General features: G+C 37.6%; 1 protein-coding gene across 1 annotated transcript in view; it reads right to left on the reverse strand.

The window, feature by feature from the left end:
* Positions 1–19515, reverse strand: part of LOC135086052 (single-minded homolog 1) — a 59245-nt gene extending 39730 nt beyond the window's left edge. Inside the window, exon 1 of the mRNA XM_063980819.1 lies at positions 19346–19515. The gene's annotated coding sequence lies outside the window, so the exon portion shown is untranslated. The remainder of the gene's footprint in view (positions 1–19345) is intronic.
* Between the last annotated feature and the right edge of the window lie 2351 nt (positions 19516–21866).

Consider the following 21866-nt stretch of genomic DNA (forward strand, 5'->3'; position numbering starts at 1 on the left):
GTAAAAAACATGCTCTCCAACCGAGTAGTAAACATAACCCTCAATGCTGCAAAGCTTGAATTTCTTGCCACAAGAGGATGTCCACAAGGAGGCGTACTATCCCCACTTTTATGGACCCTAGCAGTAGACCAACTACTTATTAAGATGGCAGAAAAAGACTATGATACTCAAGGCTATGCTGATGACCTAGTGGTTATCATCAGAGGTCCCTGCCTAAGCACAATTTCAAGTCTAATGCAAGGCGCTCTCAACACCATAAGTAGATGGTGTAGAGAAAACGAATTATCTATTAATGCGGATAAAACAGTGATAATACCATTCACAAGGAAGAGAAAACTGGAAAAACTGGTAAATCTGAAGTTAAATGGAAAGACTCTTCCTTTCTCAAGCGAAACCAAGTATCTAGGGGTAACTTTAGACCAAAAGCTTACTTGGAACTCGCATCTAAACAACATCATCCAAAAAGCCAAAATGGCTCTGTGGAGTTGTTGTCGAATGGCAGGGTCAAGATGGGGAGTAAAACCCGCAATCGCCCTATGGCTGTACACAGCGGTCGTGAGACCGATAATAACCTATGCCTCTGCCGTCTGGTGCAGCAAAGTCAACCAAGTGACAACAATACAGAAACTGAGCAGCCTACAACGGCTAGCCTGCATCACAGCAACCGGAGCACTATCAACGACACCAGGGGCTGCATTAAATGCTCTGCTGGATCTTATACCACTGCATATGCATGTGCAAAAAGAAGCCAAGCAGAGCACATATAGAATCTGCACCCGCACGAAAGTCAGATGGGCTTCTCAAAATATGATAAGACTCAAGGAATCAGTACTTGAAAACAAACTTCTGTGCATGCCTAGTGACGACATGCATACGGAATGTAACTTCACCAAACTATATTCCGTAAACATACCTCCTAGAGACAAATGGCTAGAAGGCCAAATGTCATTTAAGGAAGGTAGTCACGTCTGGTACACGGACGGATCCAAAAAGGAAAATAATGTAGGTTGCGGGATCTACGGAGAGAGGCCTAAGCTCAAAGTTAGCCTAAACATGGGGACTGAAGCCTCAATCTTCCAAGCCGAGGTCTTTGCCATAAACAAATGTGCAGAGATAAACTTGGAAAGGAAGCTCCAGGATCAACACATCTACATCAACTCAGACAGCCAAGCAGCACTGCTGGCCTTAAAATCCTTCGAATACAAGTCAAAATTGGTGCAAACATGCACCGAGACACTGAATGCATTGGGAAATACCAACAAAGTAACGCTTACATGGGTACCAGGACATTCGAATATAGAAGGAAACGAAGTAGCAGATGAACTCGCCAGAGATGGAGCCGATAACCCTCAAATCGGCGTAGAACCGTTCTGTGGCATTACCAAACAACGAGCCACCACGCTACTAACCGCCCTCTGCAAACAAGAGGCTATTGAGTGGTGGAAGTCTACATCGGGACAAAAACACTCAAAAGCACTCATTCAGGGATATAGCAACAAAGTAACTAAGGAACTGCTAAAGTTCAAAAGATACAAAGCCTGTGCAGTGACTAGAATACTGACCGGCCACTGCAAACTAAACAAACATAAATCGAACATGAACATGACCGAGGAAACTCTGTGCAGATTCTGCCATACAAAAGAAGAAACGGCCATGCATGTTCTTTGCTCATGCTTCCCGCTTATGAGCAAAAGAAGTATCCATCTCGGGCGACACATCATGCACCCGGATGAGATAGCAGATATCACGCTCCAAAGAATCTGGAAATTTATAGACTCAACGGGACTAAGCAGTGAACTCTAAAGACAAGGGCTGCCACAATAGATCAAACCTGGTCGAGTTGGCGCAAGTAAAGGCCCAAAAACCAACAATAATAATAACAATAAAGGCATAACAGCCTGATTTACCTTTTTAATGCCATTATATCAATTTTTATTTTTTTATTACTTTTTATACGATGTAAAGTGTGCGGCTATGAATGAACCGTGTTGGACAACTATTGCAAATTGCATTCTAAAGCATAGATATCCGTAACCGTAACTGAAACTTTCGGATATCCGAAATAATAAAATAACCAAAACCGGTATAATATTATTCCTATATCCGTAACCGTATCTTTAACCGAAACTACATATCCATAACATCCCTAAATTTGTTATTATTCTGATCGTCCCGCTAATGGCTAGAAATGGTTGGCAAACTCTGCCTTGTTTGACCACATCTGTGCTTGTTCTGTATGGAAATATCAACCGTATTAACTGGGGAGAAAGTGGAGATTGACTTGAAAAGAATAAGAACAGACTATTGGCTTTTACGGGGATCGTTTTTAAAAAACTACGGTCGCCATGTTTGCGCGGGACGGTATGTCAAGGTGACGTTTTGTTTTTTATTGTAATACAGGATTTCGTTGCGTATTGGAGAGAAAGTTATAGGTAAGTAATTTATTTTGTGGAAATACTAGGCTTTTAAAAAGCGCTTTTACACGTTCCAGTATTGCTTTAACCCTACCACTGCTTAGACAATAAATGGCCAGTTTCAAAGAGAAGCCTATGCCCAATAGTGGACTACCTACTATAACCTGATGATAAAATGTAGTACAAAAATAGGTTTTTTCCAAATAGAAAGATTTATGTAATGAATAAAGTATCAAGTCAAATCGTCAAAAAGCAGCTAAGATGACTTTCAGTGAGTGATGAATTGGTACCAATTTAAATTCCTTTTAATTATGAACTTTTTTTTTAAGTCCTAACGAATTTTTTATTAAAAATGTTTTAATTTATTTTAATGCGTAATGGTAGCGCGTTGAAGTCTTTTAAACCAAAAACGTAAAAATATAATAAATTACAATTATTATAAAAAAAATATGTTAAAATTTAAAATAAAACTCAAGTAAATAATATATTAATGAAAAGTCAAGAATAGATTCGAGCTTAAATTAAGCTATCAAAGAAAATTTCGATCGAGCAAATGCAGCCCTTTATTGCCACTTTATATTCTTATTTTATTATTACTAAATTTTAGAACAGAGCCCCGATTACGGTAACTTTTAACGTCTACAATCCAGACACGCTTCTCGATTCTGCGATACGATTGGTCGTTCAACAGCGTACGTCAGCTGTTTTGACCAATCGTATCGCAGAATCGAGAAGCGTGTCTGGATTGTCGACGTTAAATATTACCGTAATCGGGGCTCAGACCTAGTGGAAGGAAGAATCAGAGATATAATTTTGAAAGAGGTACATACTTCTGCAACTAAAAAAAGATAATCTTAAGTTATAAAATCTTTAAGGTAGCCTCTGTTTGTAAGCAGTATTCCCTGAGGAAAAGGGAATAAAATAATTAAAATTACTTCCAGTTCACCTCATCATGGGGACAAGAATCATGGGGACAACAGGAATACAGTAAAATATTTGTAATTGATATTGATATTTAAGCTAAGGCTCGCAATAAAGCGACATCTAGTGAGTATTGTTTGCCTCCATTCTTCTTCATGTAGAGCACAAAGACATTATGCACTTGAAAAAAATATCTTATTCTAAATACCTCTGACGAGTGACTAATTAATTTTAATTAAAACATGAGCTCATAGATTGATATGTTGACATATATGTCCGTCGTGTGATGGATGATTCAACAAAGAACTATGTTACTTATTTTAAATAGATAAATTGTTAAAAGTAATGAAGCTTTTAAAAATAAAAAACAACAATTAACTATTAAAAAACATCTGACAATCTGAACATTGTTTAAAATAACGTTTTTTCTTCATAGAGTTGAATAAGAAAATTTCTCAAGATAAATAAAGTAATGAAGTTTTGATAAAAAATAAAAATAAAAAAAAGAAATGAACTTATTCATTATAATAATATTGTCATTCGCAAGTTACTGGATTCGTGGATTTTATCCAGCTTATGGAATTTTTTTCTAATAGTTTGACCGCAAAATAAAATCACTTTCCTCCACACTGTCACAAAAAAGAAACTTACCATGTTTTTCGCTATTTCTTGTTGGATATTTAACTTTAGTCGGAGCTTGCACTTTGATCTTCATTTTTGTTTTTTATTTAACAGTTCAAGTTCAATAAAAACACAAAAAAATCACAAATATACACAACAACGATTACACATTTTATACACCCCGTAAACTACAAGAGTTTAAAATAAAAAATAATATTTTAATCTGTTACGAAAAGCGCGCGAAACAGTACCCGCGCAAAAATGACAACTGTCAAGAAAAACAAAAGAATTAAAATAAAAAAAGAAAATTGATTTTTGATCTGTTGCGAAAAGCGCGCGAAACGGCACCCGCGCAATTGTCAACTGTCAAACGATTGATTTAGTTTTTCCAGGTTATCCGACTTCCTTGTTGTATTCAGTCCAATGTCATAGCAGAGAATCGCGCGGTCAGCTGCGCTTGCGACGGAGGGTGGTATGCTGGAAGCGGTAGAGTTATCGCGCGGGCGATAAAATTGGTAGATAGCTGCTTTGTTGCAAGAGGCTTTGGAATAAGGCTTTACACGAAAAGTTTAGGGCACTTCTTCGAAATCGCATTCTTCGGCTGATTCATATGGACAAATTTCAAATTCAATTTTAGGTTTGTCACATAGACTCATATGAAAATAGGTACACCCAATAACATATATTTGGATAAGGGACTCGTTTTTGTAAAGTAGTTTTCAAGATATCGACGTTCAAATATTTTGTGCCCATATGAATCAGAATTTGTTACATATTAATCAAAAATAGAAATAAAATTTATGATGTTTATGTACAATTGGCTCTAAATTAAGAAAATAATCATATTGTTACAAAAACAATGATCTGTTGTTATGAAAAAATGCAACGATTCCACAATAATTCGTGAAAAAACATTTTTTTGAAACTTTAGTATACATCCATAATATTTTGTCATCATCATAATCATTTCAACTGAACATAAGGCTCTTCCAATGATTTACATAATGACCGGTTGGTAGCGGCCTGCATCCTACGCCTTCCTGTGGGAGGACGTTCTACACTGAGCTTGCCGGCACGTAGCTTCCACTCCAGAAACGTACTATCCCATCGGCCATCAGTTCTGTATACTATGTGTCCTGCCCATTATCACTTCAGCTTGCTAAAACATCGGACTATGCCACCATGCGACTTTAGATCGTTTACGGATCTCCTCATTTCGGATTCGATTGCATAAAAAAACAAGCATAGTCCACTCCATAGTACACTATGCAACTTTGTGGTTCGTAAGCCTACAGTAACAGGCCGCTTTTCAGTACAATTTGTCATCACTGATAACACACACTGGATGTAGACTTTCATCTTATGGCACTAAGGTATTTTAGATGACTATCGAGCTGTATCACTTATCCAAGCTATCGTTGTTAAGACGTCCACCCACAAGGTGAAGAAGGTGAGATGAGCTTATAGAGGTTGTGGCAATGGCAATCAGTTAATCTCGAAATCATTGGAGGCCTATGCTCAGCAGTATATTATTATGTGCTATGGACGCCATAAGTGTAGCTGAAATAATAATAAAAATAAATAAATCGTTGGCAATTTCATACAGCGCCATTAAGCTACAAAATAAGCAACAAATATGCTTGTGTTATGGTTGCTAGCTTAACGGATATAACTACGTATTTACTGTTTAAACACAAATTATTCTTAGCATAAAAATGATAATGTTTTTTTTATTCATAACAAGACCGCAATCGCACCTGGTCTTAAGTGAGATGCAGTCTGGGATGTCATTCTTAGTTAAAAAACCCTTTTTTGGTTCTTGAAAGACCAAAAACTAATTTATTTTATGATTCATATAGGGCCCTGACCATATGAATCACGCACAGATAAATCAGTTTTTTGCCTAAAATCGAGCAAAACTCGTCATACATACAGACTACAGTGTTGTCATTTTTCTACATGAATCTATAACCCAAAAGCATCACAAGAAAGACAGATTAGATTTTTAATGCAATAATGTAATTTTATAAAGTAGGCATTGTAATCAGCATGCCACCTGAACCAAGCACAGATGAATCAAGTATTTGCCTTCGTCACACCGGGTTTTAAGCCAACCAGCTCCACGTCTGCCTTCTAGGTCATCCGTTGCAAGATGGGCTTGCCTCCACGCCAGAAACCAGACTCTCATGATTAAAACCTGACCAGTTATGGTCAAGAACAGCTCACGCCGTATGAATCAGTATTTTATGCCGGACACTGCTTATTTATTTTTTTGCGAACAAACTAACTTAATTAAAATTATGACACATTTTTTTTGTAGAAAGACAACTCATTAGCTTTCGAAATAATTTTAATTTATATTGATATATCAAAAGGAAAATGCTACATCAACCATTTTGTTCCGGAAAATGGCTAACGGACACACCAAATGAATCAGAGAATCACACTTCAAATATTTTTATTTTGTATAAAGACAGCAATTATGTCAAAAATGTAATTTGCGCCAGATAGGGCTATAGCTAAGCTATACGAAAAAAAATAATGCATGCCATTTTGTTAGTTGGTTACAGAACTATACCCAAAGACATCGAAAATTTTGCCTCCGAAGAAATACCCTTTACTGATTTTTCAAATGTGTAAATTAATACAGTTTTAACTACTACTTATGTAGGTAGTATAGGTTATAATGCTCTTCATTAGATTTTGCCCGGGGCTACGCTCGCTTGAAGTTCGGTCTCTCAGAAAAACTATCACGTGCGTCCGCGTTTGCAAATCCGAGCTAAACAGAGCTAAACCAAAACCCCGAAGTATAACATTATTCTGTATCTAAACCAAGTATCATCTAAATCGCTTAAGTGGTTTGGGCTTGAAAATGTAACGGAAAGATAGACACAAGTTTAAACTTTCACATTTAATATTGCAGGCAGTACGGATTAAATACTAGATACCTTACCATCAACAATGTCTCGAGTAAGGTCTAGAGCTAAAGTCATAAACAATTTCAAAAATCTATCAATTACTTTTAGTGCACAATTCATCTCTATCGATGTCAAAATACGCCCCCGAGCACATTGTGTAGTTTCAGCGCTATCCGCTGCAACTCATGACCTCAATACACGAGTTATGTGAACACAGCTTTATTCTACTAATTATTCACAGCTTATGAAGGTCAGTAATTACTTATTACAATACATTTTAAGGCTTAGTAGTTGACACTACTTAACTACATCATCATCTCAGCCATAGGACGTCCACTGCTGAACATAGGCCTCCCCCAATGCTTTTCATGTTGCACGGTTGGTAGCGGCCTGCGTCCAGCGCCTTCTTGCTACCTTTATGCTAATGGGCAGGACACATAGTACGCAGAACTGACGGCCGATGGGGCAGCAAGGTTCTGGAGTGGAGGCCGCGTATCGGAAAACGCAGCGTGGGACGTCCACCCACAAGGTGGACCGACGACTTAACTACACACGAGTAGACTGAAATTTTCATATTTTTAAGTAGGTTTAAGTATGTGCGGGGCTCGAACCCGCGATCTCTGGCATAGTACAGAGCTCTCCACCACTACGCCCCATAATGCTTTGCTATTTTGTGTGAAATAGAGAATTAAATAATATAAGGTTACTTGTAATATTTATCTTGTAATGCCTATGACCTTACTATTCGCCTTAGAGTGAAAACCTGGGGAAAGCATTTTTTCTCATATTTTAATGCATTTCGATCAATCTTACAGGATATATCAGTTCTGGATATAAAAGCAGGAATATTACTTTTTTTACACTGATGAGATTCCCACTTTAAGGCTGAGTTGTACCACCTAACATTGACCGTAACTTTGACGATAACCGGTGCTTTTAATATAGATTTTGACAGATTTTTGACTTTTGTCCAAGTTAAAGTAAGATGGTGCAACCCAGCCTAAGGCGTCGATGATGAGAAAAATTGTGCTTTTTTATGCACTACTGTGCGCTACTTAACTGGGTATCCACGGAAGACCAGGGTCCTGGCATTATCTACTGAGATGCTACGAAACCTTTTCAGTATCATTGTAACATGTTACATTATTTTTAAGTTCTTATCGTTGTGTGTTAAAATGTATTGTCGATGATACTGATCAAACATTCTTTCTTTTTTTTTCAATAAGATCGGTTGCCAAATACTACAATATTTACAAACAACTGCAACTAGGAGTTATCAACAAACGGCAACTTTTATAACGACAATAAACCGATCCCACGGCCGTTTGGCGAGTTACGACCACAGACAAGACAAAGGCGGCCGGGCATAGACAATCCAGAGACGTGTGGCTGAATAATTCGACGCCTTCGCCTTTGTCCTGCCGTCGACGAGTGTTACACCGATTGCACAAAGGTTTTACACAATTTAATTATTTGATTGGCACATTTGAATTTCGAATCGTTTGCGTAACTGCCGTGGGTCAATAGGTGTGAAGAAAACACTATCTGTTATCTATGGCTGCGTTAAAATGTGTAATTGTCTTTGGTAATTAATCTCTCTCTAAATAAGGTATTTAATATTTATTGAACGTATAGGCACAGAATAATAATAAGTACTGTATAGGTAACACTTCGTACGCGTGGATCCCGTTTTACCCCCTTAGGGATTTAAATTTGCAAAATCCCCATGCAAAATTTGAGACACTTAGCACTAATAGTTTGTAGTATAAGTGAGTCAGTCAGTGACCTTTCGCTTTTTGTATAGATTTTTAGTTACAACTTCTCTAAAATAGGTCCATTCTAGGGCGCTTACTTATACATTATACATGTCCCAAATAGCTTGCCCTACCACCACTTCGGGACAAAATAGGCTGGTGTTGAGAAGAAGTGGCGGAAACTCAGTCAATATTCAATGAATGGGAGTGGAAGTATTAATGAATAATACTAGATCCTTATTGTAGGAGGGTTACAAATAAAGATTAATTATTTAAACGCATTACGTAGGTAATAAGATTAACGCCATACTGCATTGAGGTTGCATTACAACAGAAAAATAAATCAGCCGAACAAAAAAGGTCGGATGCGATTATTGTCTATGGGCGGACGTGCCGCCGAAAGCGCTGGCCGAATTACGCGGTATCGAGCGGTGTCTATGACCGATGTGTTTTGGCGGGAACGACTGTCAATTGATTCCCTAACCTATTTTTGTGGGAGCACAAATGGAGCACTATTTCTTATTTAAAACTTATATGCACGTAGAACGGTGTACATAAGGCGGACTTAATGCCTTTCGGCATTTTCTGCCAGTCAACCTTAGGGCCAAACTGAGAATAAAGTAGGCGGTATAGAATAATTACGAATTTAGAAAAAATATAATTACATAAATAACATATGAATACATACATAGACACATACATATATAATAATAGGGTGGATGACAAAGGGAGACAAAAAAAAAGAGAGAAGGAAAAAAAAAGGGAAAAAAAAAAGGAGGTTGAACAGAAATTATGAAGATGAAACACTAGCGAGATAATGTTTGCGCACATGGAATTTAAAGGTGGACTTGCTGGGAGCCTGCCTGACGTTTTCAGGGAGACCGTTCCAAAGACGAATGGAATGTAGAAGAAAAGAGTTGGAAAGAAAACCAGTACGATGAGAAGGAGTGGAAAGAAGAAGCGTATTAGAGGAACGTAGTTGACGAGAGTGAGTCGAACTGAGGAGCGTATATTGGGATTTTAGGTAAGAAGGAGAATTTGGATTGTTTAAGATTGAAAAAAGTGTTAGAAGGAAGTTTCTTGGCAAATAGCAATAAATATTTGGGTTATTTTCGGAAAATTATGTCGAGTCAGTGCCTGAGGTATGTTTGATCTACGTCAATCGTCAGCGAGACTTCAGATTTAATAAATAAAATAAATAATAAATAAAAAATGTATTTATTGCCTTCGAACCATTAGACAGGTACAGGTAGTTAGACTTACAACTATAATAATATGAAGTACACCGAAGGCAATTGGACCTGGCTCAGTCTACGTTGTAAGGAGAGATCCTTGCAACACTGGTTTTCAGCCATGCCCAATTCTCTAGGATGTTGAGCGAGAATAAAGATATGAGGGCTTAAGAAATAAATATACACTTTGAAACAATAATAATTATAGACTTTGAAAGAGAAAAAAAAAATTTTGCAATCTAAGAGAAAAAAAAAAATTTTGCAATCTAAAATATTACCTATTTATACATAAGCATACCTATAAAAAAACGAAAACGCTGAATGACTAATGACTAATATCCCTCTCGTGCCGCTCGTGCATATACCTCAGGCACTGACTGAGTTAGGCGTTAAATAAGTATAATATTATAATCTTTATTCAATTTATCTATTGACTAGCTTTCCGCCCGCGGCTTCGCCCGCGTGGAATTTTGTCTGTCACAGATAAACGTTATCGCGCGCGTCCCTGTTTCAAAAACCGGGATAAAAACTATCCTATGTCCTTTCCCGGGACTCAAACTATCTCTATGCCAAATTTCATCAAAATCGGTTCAGTGACAGACAAACAGACAGAGTTACTTTCGCATTTATAATATTAGTGTAGATTTTAAGCATAAACTGCAGAAAACAGTCGAGTAGAGCTAGAAACACATAAGTTGAACTTAAAGATATTTAAAATTACAGATAACCTAGGTAGAAGAAAATTGTTTTAAATACCCCCTGTATGTAAAACAAAGGATGTGTGTGATTTTACAACCTTTTCTAACTAGTTAATTATTCAAAATGCTACATCCGTAACGACATCCTAAGCATCCTAAAACTCCTTTTATTAGATGAATGCGTGGGAACTACCCCATGGGGCGAGAGAACACCATAGACAAGCTTTGTGATGTCACGTTCAAAGTAGGTTTGTTGCAGGATGATTAGACAAAAGCTGCCAGTACCTATTGCTACCGCGGTAAAAAAAAGCCATTAAAAATAAAAACTCTATCGCGTTCTACAATCAAATTTTCAAAAATTTATATTTCGGATTTCAGTACCTTTTTTCCTGTATTACGTTAGATTCTGGCTGGTTTTCGGAATGATAATACCTATTTAATTAATTTATTATTTTATGGTAAAATTTTGACTCCTTATTTTTTGTGCCTGACTGGCATCTCTTCAATCATTTAATTTACAAACAACTTTTTTAATAGATGTCAAGTTAACCAATTGATTTAGTTACAAAAATGCGAATGTATTTAACGCAATAAACGAATTTTACTCAAAAACCAGATACCATTTCTTTGCCAAATTATACAGTCATAACAATACAGTCAACATCTGCAAAATGAGACTATTTTTTGTTGCAAAACAGTACCTATTATCTTTATCTAAATAATAACTCAAAGGTGACTGACTGACTGACTGACATAGTGATCTATCAACGCACGTCGCACAACCCAAACCACTGGACGGATCGGGCTGAAATTTTGCATGCAGGTAGATGTTATGACGTAGGCATCCGCTAAGAAAGGATTTTACGAAACTCCACCCCTAAGGAGGTAAAACGGGATCCAGCCGTACGAAGTCGTGGGCGGCCGCTAGTCTCTACATAAAATGCCACAGTTTAAAATGATCTGTACAGAGTCAATTCAGTCGCGAATGTCCGCCGGCCGCGGGGCGGAGCCCGCGCCGTCACGCCCTCATGATCTATGCCTTTGCCTGCTTTTAAAAAGGTGTCTGAAAAAAAAACATAATACGCCTATTTCTTCTTTGAATTTTAGACAGAGTGTGCCTAAGTATAATGCCTTTGCCTGCTTTTTGTAAAGGTGTATGAACAAAAAATTAAACAGAATACGTCTATTTCTTCTTTGAATGAATAATAGATAACCTAAGTATAATAATATGCCTTTGCCTACTTTTTGTAAAGGTGTCTGAAAAAAACAATGCCACTGAAAATAAACAGAGTACTTTCTATGTAACAGTCTATGACTAGTCTATGCCCTTGTCTATTTTTAGAGAGGTGTCTGAAAAAATAATGAGATGAAAACACAGAGAATTAGTTACGTTTATTCCTTCTAAGTAGTCTATGCCAATTTTTTTCTTTGTGTATCATTTTAGTTTTATTTTTTCGTATCCTATCTGTTGTCTTAATCCACCCACAAAATTTCAAAAAAGTAAGATCTGTCGTTCCTTAAAAAATCGCAAAAATGTATAGAAAAATGAATTTTCTTTAATATTCTCCATACAAAACGGCAATTTCATACTTTAACGCCGATCCTTTGTTCTTTTGTTGTTTTTATTTAATTTTTAAATGGTGGAATAATCCAGTTTACCGTTCCCTAAGTTATTGCAAGTAATCCTGCAATCCTGCTCTACGTATCCCGTAATCTCAGAAAGCACTCGAGTGAGCGCGTGCAGTTAAAATAACAGGGGAGTTTGAAATATGGGGGTTGGAATGCTAATGCTGCTTGGTTTTATTGATTGGGATTGTTTTTTGTTTCATTCAGAAATATGAATAGTTTTTTTTATTGGTAATTCAGTCAGGCAGTGTAGAGCTGATGGCCGCTGGGGGAGAAAATTTCTCCAGTTCATGAGCTGGAAGACATAATTATGTAGTGTGGGCAGGCCTTCCACTAGGTGGACCGATGATCTGGTTAAGGTCGCGGGAGGTGCCTGGATGCGGGCGGCGCAGGACCAGTCTTTGTGGAAAACCTTGGGGAAGGCCTTTCGGTTGAAACGAACGAATGTCTAGTTTAGTTCGTTTACGGATCTCCTCAATTCTCCTCATAGAAGTGTTCGGTTCTTGCTAAACATTATGCAACCATTATGTTTGGTGACATTGACATTTTCGGTTCTGACCGCGCGCTTTAACTGGGCCAGCAGTGCTTGGGATTGGGGTCGAGTGTCTACTTCATGAGTCATTTATTATTACATTAGTGCCAGTAGAAATTGGCAATATTGTGAATCATCAAATTCAGTCAAATTCGATGTTTTTTTATTCAGTACTTAGGCCCTTTCACAGGGCGCTTATTACCCGTCCCAAATAGCTTGCCCAACCACCATTTTGGGACAACTTTTTTATTTATTTATTTATAGGAAAACCAGGGTTTTACAGTGTGTAATAATTAGTTGCACAAATTACTAATAGTCCCGTTAGCCCCTCGTTCTAAGCCAAATAAATATTAGGCAGTTCGATTTTTTCATGTTATTTAAATAATTTTCAAATAAATAATTTATATGCTTCAAGTATCACTAGTGAGCTCATCACAATTTAGTCGAGCGGCGGCGGGGACCGAACCCGCGTTCCCCGGATCACGTGTCGGTACAGTCCGACCCCTTCACCGTTCGGCTATCGTGGCTTCAAATTATAGGCTGATGCTGAGAAGAAGTGGCGGAAGAAACTCAGTCACCTTTGTCAGCCACTTTTTCAATCAAATTACAGTAAATTATGTTATACAAGATATTATGTTAAGGATATTATGCTGTTTCAGTATCCTCGTGAATGAAATAAGTATGAAACTCCGTTTCTATTCAGCTTTTTTTGTTACAAAAATTGTGAGACATTATTGGCGCGTTGTTTCTTTGGAAATTGATTTGTCATCAAATTGTTAATAGTAAATACAAATGAAGCGAATTTGCCTAGTACTATAATAAACTAAACTAGCTTTCATCAGCGGTTTCGCCCGCGTTTTAATTTAGATTTTCAGTCTTTCATATTTTAGAACTATTCAGTTTTTTACATAATGCTTCAATTTATGCGTGACCCCGAATGAAACATGCTTTTTCCCACAGTGAGAAGGCCCTACTTACTAAATGAGTACTTAGGCTGATTTCCTCTTATTTTAACCGTGACTTAAACCGGTGTTTTATATAGTTTGACAGACTTACAGATTTTTTAAATAAAATTATGTTGCTATGCTACTAGCCTGTTCTTAATATGAAATAATGATAATAATTTCTCAAAAACTCAAAACGATTCGCGACTGGCTGAAAACGGCCAAACAAAAAAAGAAATACAATATTCAAATTTGGAATCCGGCACCTATCCATCAGTTCCATAATCCTCAAACAAATTGATGTACTTTCGGCGCTGGAAAGGGCACCTTTTTAAAACGGCAAACAAATTTCGAACGCCCTCGGATTGGGTGGGGTGGCGTGGAGCCTTTGCGATTGGCGCGGGTCGGGGTGGCGCGCCGCGGCTCCGGCCAATCACAGAGCCGGGTGCTCCGTGCCCTATCTCCTCTCACCCCCCGATCAGCAGTACTGTTTGCGCTGCATTCTGTTTACCGATTTAATTGATGTACCTTTTAAAGGTGCTTGATACGAGGGCTTTTGTTGCATTCAATTTGATATGTTGGATATGTAGTTGTTGATTGAAATTGAATTGTTTTTTAAGTCGCCATTCTTTTCCTACTTAGTGAGGAAGCAGTGGCAATTTGGCTGACATAGCCCGACGGATTAGCAAGCTGAAGTGGCAATGGGCAGGGCACATAGTACGCAGAACTGACGGCCGATGGGGCAGAAAGGTTCTGGAATGGAGGCCGCGTACCGGAAAACGCAGCGTGGGACGTCCACCTACAAGGTGGACAGACAACATCGTAAAGGTAGCAGGGAAGCGCTGGACGCAGGCCGCTACCAATCGATCAACATGGAAAGCATTGGGGGAGGCCTATGTTCAGCAGTGGACGTCCTATGGCTGAAATGATGATGATGATGATGATGAGTGGCAATTTAAAAACCAAAGACTTAATGTAAAAGCAAATACGGAACCCAAAAAATGTAGTGTCATAACTTGAAAGTTACTCTAAACTTTCAAATTATGACAGCCTCTTTGTGGGTGGATGGAGTATCTCACAAGTCTCACAGCACAAAAGAACGTAAAGCCAAAATTAAATGCTTTTCTTATTAGTCCTGTTTTACAATTTAAAAAAACTGTTTTTGTGTTTTTGTATGTTCTAATTCTATAGAAACTAAAGTCTTTCTCTCATACTTATTTGGATTTTTCTTTTTTTTAGTAGATATCTCTAACTGGTTCAATATAAGCATTAAAAACATTCTTAATATTCCAATTAGGGTTCTTTTTTTTCTAATCGTATCTACCAACAGAATTCTTATACGATCGTACGTATCCAAATAAGAATTCTAATGTTCCAATAAATTCCTTCCTAAAATATAAGAAATGTTCCTGGGAACCACGTTGACCTAAAAAAATACTTTAGCAATAAAAACCAAAGCAACATGATAATCACAATTCACAATTTCCAGTGTCACCTTAAAAAAATATTCTTACTAAGAGTTATTGTTGAATGAAATCTTTTATTTTTCCATGAACATTTCTCATTTTTTCAGTTGCCCTCAATCCTCGTAAAGTCCTTTTCATATAAGAAGTCCCGCGGTGATTTTTGGAACTAAATTTGACAGATCGGCCATGTTGTCGTTCGTCGATGTTAGCAAGTTTGTTTGTTGTGGTAGATTTTTGTGAGTTTTTAACTATCTTAGTGCATTTTAAAGATTGTTTACAATGCCAAAAGTTTTAAAAAGTTCGGCTCGAGAAATGATATTGAAGGTGAAAGAGTTCTGTGAAGCGGAACAAAAAAATCAAGGTGTTTTAATACCACTAAACAATGTTCGGAAGAGAGTCGCCGCCATAACAGGTACTTTTTAGAGTTGCCATATAATAATTTTTTGCTGGATTGATGGGACTTTTATGATATAAATTCATTTGTGCGACAAAATTGAACAAATACATAACGTGATGAAACTAGGTACCTAACTGAAATTAAAACATATATTACATAGTACATAAGCATTATAAACTTAAAAAGTTACTATTATATTTAATTGTTCATTATTTAATTGCAGGTGTGTCAGAGAAAACTGTAACAAGAATTACAAAAGAAGGTACAACAGCGGCGAGTACTTCGAAAAAAATTGTCACCCCGGGGAAGAGTCGCCCACATCCGAAGAAGATCGACTTAGACGGGTTCGATTTGTGCGCTGTCCGGCAAAAAATTCACAGTTTTTACGTTGTGCATAAAGAATTACCAACATTGGCTAAATTACGGGCAGCTCTTAGAGAAGACATCAATTTTCAGGGAAGCATCACAACATTGCACAGGATATTAAATAGGATTGGTTTCAAGTATAAGCGATGTCAATCCAGACGTAAACTCCTTATGGAACGCCACGACATTACCGCATGGCGTGCAAGATATTTGGATAAAATTCGAATAAATCGCACTGTGGAAAAACGACCCATTGTATACTTAGATGAGACCTATATACACAACACTTATCACACAAAAAGTTGTTGGCAGAGTGAGGAGGAACCAGGAATGTTCGTCTCAGAGTCATCAGGGAGTCGCTGGATAATCGCTCATGCGGGAACAAAAGATGGATTCATAAATGGTGCATTATTAATGTTCAAATCCCAATCAAAGTCCTCAGATTACCACGATGACATGAACTCTGCAAATTTCTTAAAATGGGTGACGGAAAAACTAATACCTAATCTACCTGAAAAGTCGCTTGTGATAATGGACAACGCTCCTTACCATTGCACTCATATAAACAAAGCCCCTACAATGTCAAATTTAAAAAGTTGTATGCAGGAATGGCTTCGGCAAAAAGGTATATATTTTGAAGACACCTGGAGAAAAGCTGTGCTGTTTGATCTAATCAAACAAAATAAAGGTCCACCGACATTTGCAGTGGATGAATTATTAACAGCTCACGGACACGAAGTATTAAAGTTGCCGCCTTACCATTGCGACCTCAACCCGATTGAGAAAATCTGGAGCCTTGTAAAACGAAAGGTGGCGGATAAGAACGTGGCACAAGATCCAAAAGAAATTGTAAAGTTGACTGAAGAGGCCTTTGCGTCTATTACGACGGAAGATTGGACAGCTCAGTGCACGCATGTCGAACATTTAGAGGAGGAATATTTAAAAAATGACGGCCTTATGGATGAAGAGATGGACCGAATAATTATATCTACGGCTAGTGATACTGAAACAGAATCTGATACTGTTTCCATCCAATCTTCAGACAGTGATGTTCCTATGGCTGCTGATCACAATTATTCAATAAAACTCTGAATAAAAAATTGTAATGCTTTTCTTTACACTATTTTCTCATCTTTTCCCTGCAAGTAGGTAGGTAGTAGACATTTTGATAAATATTATGCCCAAAATATACTTTTGACTTATCAGAAATACATGTTTCACTAATCTGAACTATTGTTATAGGGCTTGAGTAATGAAGTTACAGTATATCTAAAATACTTTTATTTCTTAATAGAATATAAGAGCTTGAATTGTTTCATTTATTATTATTATTATTATTATCGAAGTATGCAGTAATATTATTTGCTTACAATAAGCTAAATGTAAAATAGGTAATTTTTTTGCTCATAAATGGCAACATTATGTTACGCGAGTACAGCGCTGCGTCTGGGGGACTTCTTTCGTGAAAAGGACTTTACGGCCAGCAGTATACACCGATAAATGTCAATACCCTGACAAGCTTTATTATTAACGGTCACAAATTCAAACAATGGACAAAAGTAATATTTCAAAATTCGAACTGGCTGGCGAGAAACAAAGGTTTTGTTTTAACTCGGCGAAACCCGACGCTGTTGTGACGGGCCGCGCGTTCCAATTTTAAAAAATATATTGCCCTCTTATTGTTCCGTTGGTACTGGTGATGTCAAAGTTAAATGTGGAACTGTGTGTTCTTTTTTCAAATTCTTATGACACAGCGAACTGCTTTATGTATTTTTTATCGAGGGAAGCGAAAATCCAGGTCATAATCATAGCTTTTATAACCGACTCCAAAAAGGACTCCAGGAGGTTCTTACATTTATCGTCAATCGTCTTTCAGATTAAAAATAAAACTAACTATAAGGAGTCCACAAAGATAAAAATTACAGAAAAAGCAATTTTTAAAAAGTTCAGTATTGTCGGTTCAGTAGAACGGCTGTAAAACATTATTTATCAACATAGAGTCAACGCAGTCAAAGCAAAAAAGTTCTCGAGGTGACCACGGGCCGGAAGACTTAGTAGCAGCAGTAGCAGGCTTCCCACTAGGTGGACCGACGATCTGGTGAAGGTCACGGGAGTTACCTAGATGCGGGTGGCGTAGGACCGGTCGTTATGAAAATCCTTGAGGGGAGGCCTTTGTCCACCAGTGGACGTCTTTTGGCTGAAACTAACGATAGAGTCAATGTCCTAGGCGACGGCACGTCAAGTAGGCTTCGTATTTAGTTGTAACGAGGTTTTATTTTGCAGGAAACATGCAGTCTGATGTATGTGGATTTAAAAAAAAAAAGTAAAAAAAAAAAGCTCTATAAAGGGCATCTTCAGTCGACTGTAGTGTCCTAATAAATTTTAAAACCATCAACTCAACCAGTTACATTTAATTTATTTACGCTGAGTTGCACAACCTAACTTTGACCGTAATTATAACAATAACCGGTGCTTTTTGTATGAAGTTTGACAGATTTTTGACGTTTGTTAAAGTTAAAGTAAGATGGTGCAACCCAGCCTTTGTACATCCCTTTTGCAGTGTCCATCAAAAAGCCGATCTGTTCGAATTAATTATAATGTGCACACACGCCGGTCCAGTTTTGCGGGATCCTGCATTACTGGGTTCCGCATTAGCGTAAAATCATCTCAATAGAATCGTCATCAAAATAATTAATTAAGTTAAAATCTTTAGTTTAAAAAGTTGTTTAAAATGTAGAGTCTGTTCATGATTTCTGTAAGAGGTTCCACATTTTTGCGAATCGAAGGGATTTAAGTTATTTATTTTCTTGTAAGAAGGCGGTTAAATGTTGAATAAAACACCGAAAAAAAAAGAGCAGTCGCCCGGCAAGCGAAAGATCGTGGGTTCGATTCAACCTTAGGCATTTCGATTATTTCAAGTTATTTATAATTTAGTTTGAGAAGCGATTCTAAACGATAAGAAATTAAAAAAACTGAAAACAATTTCTTTTTTACAATTACAAAACCTAACAATCGTCACGGTATTCCATATAATATCGCCTTTATTTATTTCATTTTATAACTTGTTTATCAAAACATACTTTTAATAACATTTTTCACCTTATATTAATGATTCTTCTACATTCAAAACAATTTTTGTTCAATATCAGTCGTGAAAACATAATTTAACGATAGCTGAAATTTACAGAAAAAAAACAATAAACTTAAACATAAAGGGTCTTAAAAACAAAAAAGTATCCTCAATAATTAAAAAAACGAACGACAAAGACTGCAGACTTAAAAATAGAGTAATTTCTTCCAGTGCCGCCGGTCTTTGTCTTTATGAAAAGGCGCTTCAAAAAGAGCGAATTGTAGGGAGTATTTAAATATCCTTTAAGGGAGGCCTATGTTCAGCAGTGGACGTCTTGTGGCTGAAATGATGATAATGCTGATTTTTTTATTAAACATACAACTTACCTTATAAGAATCCAATAGGTCTTGAAGGTTCTGATGAAGGCTTACAAACATTCCTATTCATCTTCATTTGTTTATCATCACTGGAATAGTCTCAAGAAAAACAAAGAAAAACACTTTTTCAGTATATTCGAACGCACACATTTTCAAAATCATTCGATATTTAAATTATCACATTTTAAACTAAAAAAATATTTCATCCACTACAAAGTATTTATTTCAAAGTACTCACTTCACAAAATTAGAAAACACAGGCACACAAGAAAAAGAAAACAAAAAACCATGATGGCGGACACCTAACTTTTTAATGAGCACAGACAATTAGCGATCGAACGCGCGTTATGTCATCGCGGCCGCGGGCGGGTGACTGACGGCGTCCCTCTCTTCCAGAGGGAGTCTGAGGGAGAGGGGGTGGTCCCGTCTGAGGTACACTCCGCGCTGGTAGAAGCTGGCAAGTTTTGTAGCAAAAGCTAAATGGAATAGAGCTGGTATTGCCACACTATTTTAAGCAAGAGACACCTTTCCCGAAGCACCATAGCCCAGCGTTTCTTTACCCTTTTAGTCCACGGACCCCTTAGGAAATCAAACACAGTTTTAAGGACAGCCTTAATATAAAAGCTACAACATCTTTCGATTACGAGACTTTTGGTGGCAATTATTTATCATTGTTAAATGGTCCATATGTATATGCTCGTGGACCCCCAGGGGTCGTGCCATAGCCTATTTATTTACTTTAAAACTCCTTTCTCTCCTTTTTTCTTGATAAAAAATACGTTCGTTCGTTCGTTTCAGCCAAATGACGTCCACTGCTGGACAAAGGCCTCCCCCAAGGTTTTCCACAATGCACGGTCCTGCGCTGCCCGCATCCAGGCTCTTCCCGCGACCTTTACCAGATCGTCGGTCCACCTAGTAGGAGGCCTGCCCACGCTACGTCTTCCAGCCCGTGGTCGCCACTCGAGAACTTTCCTGCCCCAACGGCCATCGTCTCTACGAGCTATGTCCAGCAGTGGACGTCCTTTGGCTGAAACAAAAATAATAAAATAATAAATATCCTTGGACATTTTACACTGCGCTTCTAGTCCCAAAATAAGCAAAGCTTGTACTATGGGTACTAGACAACGGATATAAACATACTTAAATACTTGTTTTTGTAAATACATACTCATTATACATAGAAAACACGCAGCCCAATACAAACAAATACATATTGTATTCATGCACACAAATGTTTGTACTGTGCGGGAATCGAACCCGCTACCTCCGGAATAGTAGTCCGTTTCGAACCACTACACCAAACGGCCGAAAACACTGGCATCGAGCTGCCTTTTACCCTCACTGGGAATCGAACCAGGGACCTCTTTCTTCTTCAGGTTTAAAGCAAGTGATCTTGTATTATTGTCAGTTTCTATTGACATGAACTAAACCGTAGCACAGGAATGTGTTCGCTTATGACAGGCATTTAACTTTATTTCTACTACATAAGGTTTAAAATCCTACAAAACGCTCACCTTAGCTGCTGTATCAAATTTTTTCACGTACAAAATGGCTTTGACGCAGATGTTCGGGCGAAAGCTTCATATAAGCTTTTGTTGTGTTTTTTTCATTAAAATGTACACAGAACTATGTACTTAGAACCTGTTCTTATTTAACTATAAAATGGTGGATTTCATTTAATTATAATATCTTGACCTGAAAGTAAATAAATGTCAATTCAGATTTGATGTGTCTAGCGGCCGCCCCGGCTTCACACGGGATATCTTTGCCAAATTTTTAAATATGATAATCAGAAAAAAAATTGATTTTAGAATCCTATTTTTTTTCTGGTGAACATTTTATTTGCAGACAAGCCTGAAATGTATCTGACAATCTGAGGACAAATACGCGAAATATGAATACGAGTAACTCTACATTTTGTGTCCCATCAGGAATCGAACCCAGAACTTCTGTGTTGAGGCTTGTTCCTTATCTGTTTTCAATTAACATCAAAATCGTTAACAAAAATCTGATCTTAATAATCATCAAGGTAGAGTTCGTACTTCCTGTGAAAATCCTTAGGCTGACACTTGCAACATCTTACTTTAACTTAATTAAACTCAAAAGTTTATCAAACTCCATAAAAAAACACCCGTTATGGTTATAGTCACGGTTAAAATAAGGCGGTACAACTCAGCCTTGTAGCTAATTAATGTATTTATTCAATCTGAGTAACTATTGTCTTAGTAAGCCTAAATAATAATAATAGCCCGACGGATTATCAAGCTGAAGTGGCAATGGGCAGGGCACATAGTACGCAGAACTGACGGCCGATGGGGCAGCAAGGTTCTGGAGTGGAGGCCGCGTACCGGAAAACGCAGCGTGGAACGTCCACCCACAAGGTGGACCAACGACATCATAAAGGTACCTAGCAGGAAGGCGCTGGACGCAGGCCACTACCAACCGGGCAACATGGAAAGCATTGGGGGAGGCCTATGTTCAGCAGTGGACGTCCTATGGCTGACATGATGATGATGATGATGAAGCCTAA

The sequence above is a fragment of the Ostrinia nubilalis genome, chromosome 30, assembly GCF_963855985.1.
Source record: "Ostrinia nubilalis chromosome 30, ilOstNubi1.1, whole genome shotgun sequence".
NCBI classification, from domain to species: Eukaryota; Metazoa; Arthropoda; class Insecta; order Lepidoptera; family Crambidae; genus Ostrinia; species Ostrinia nubilalis.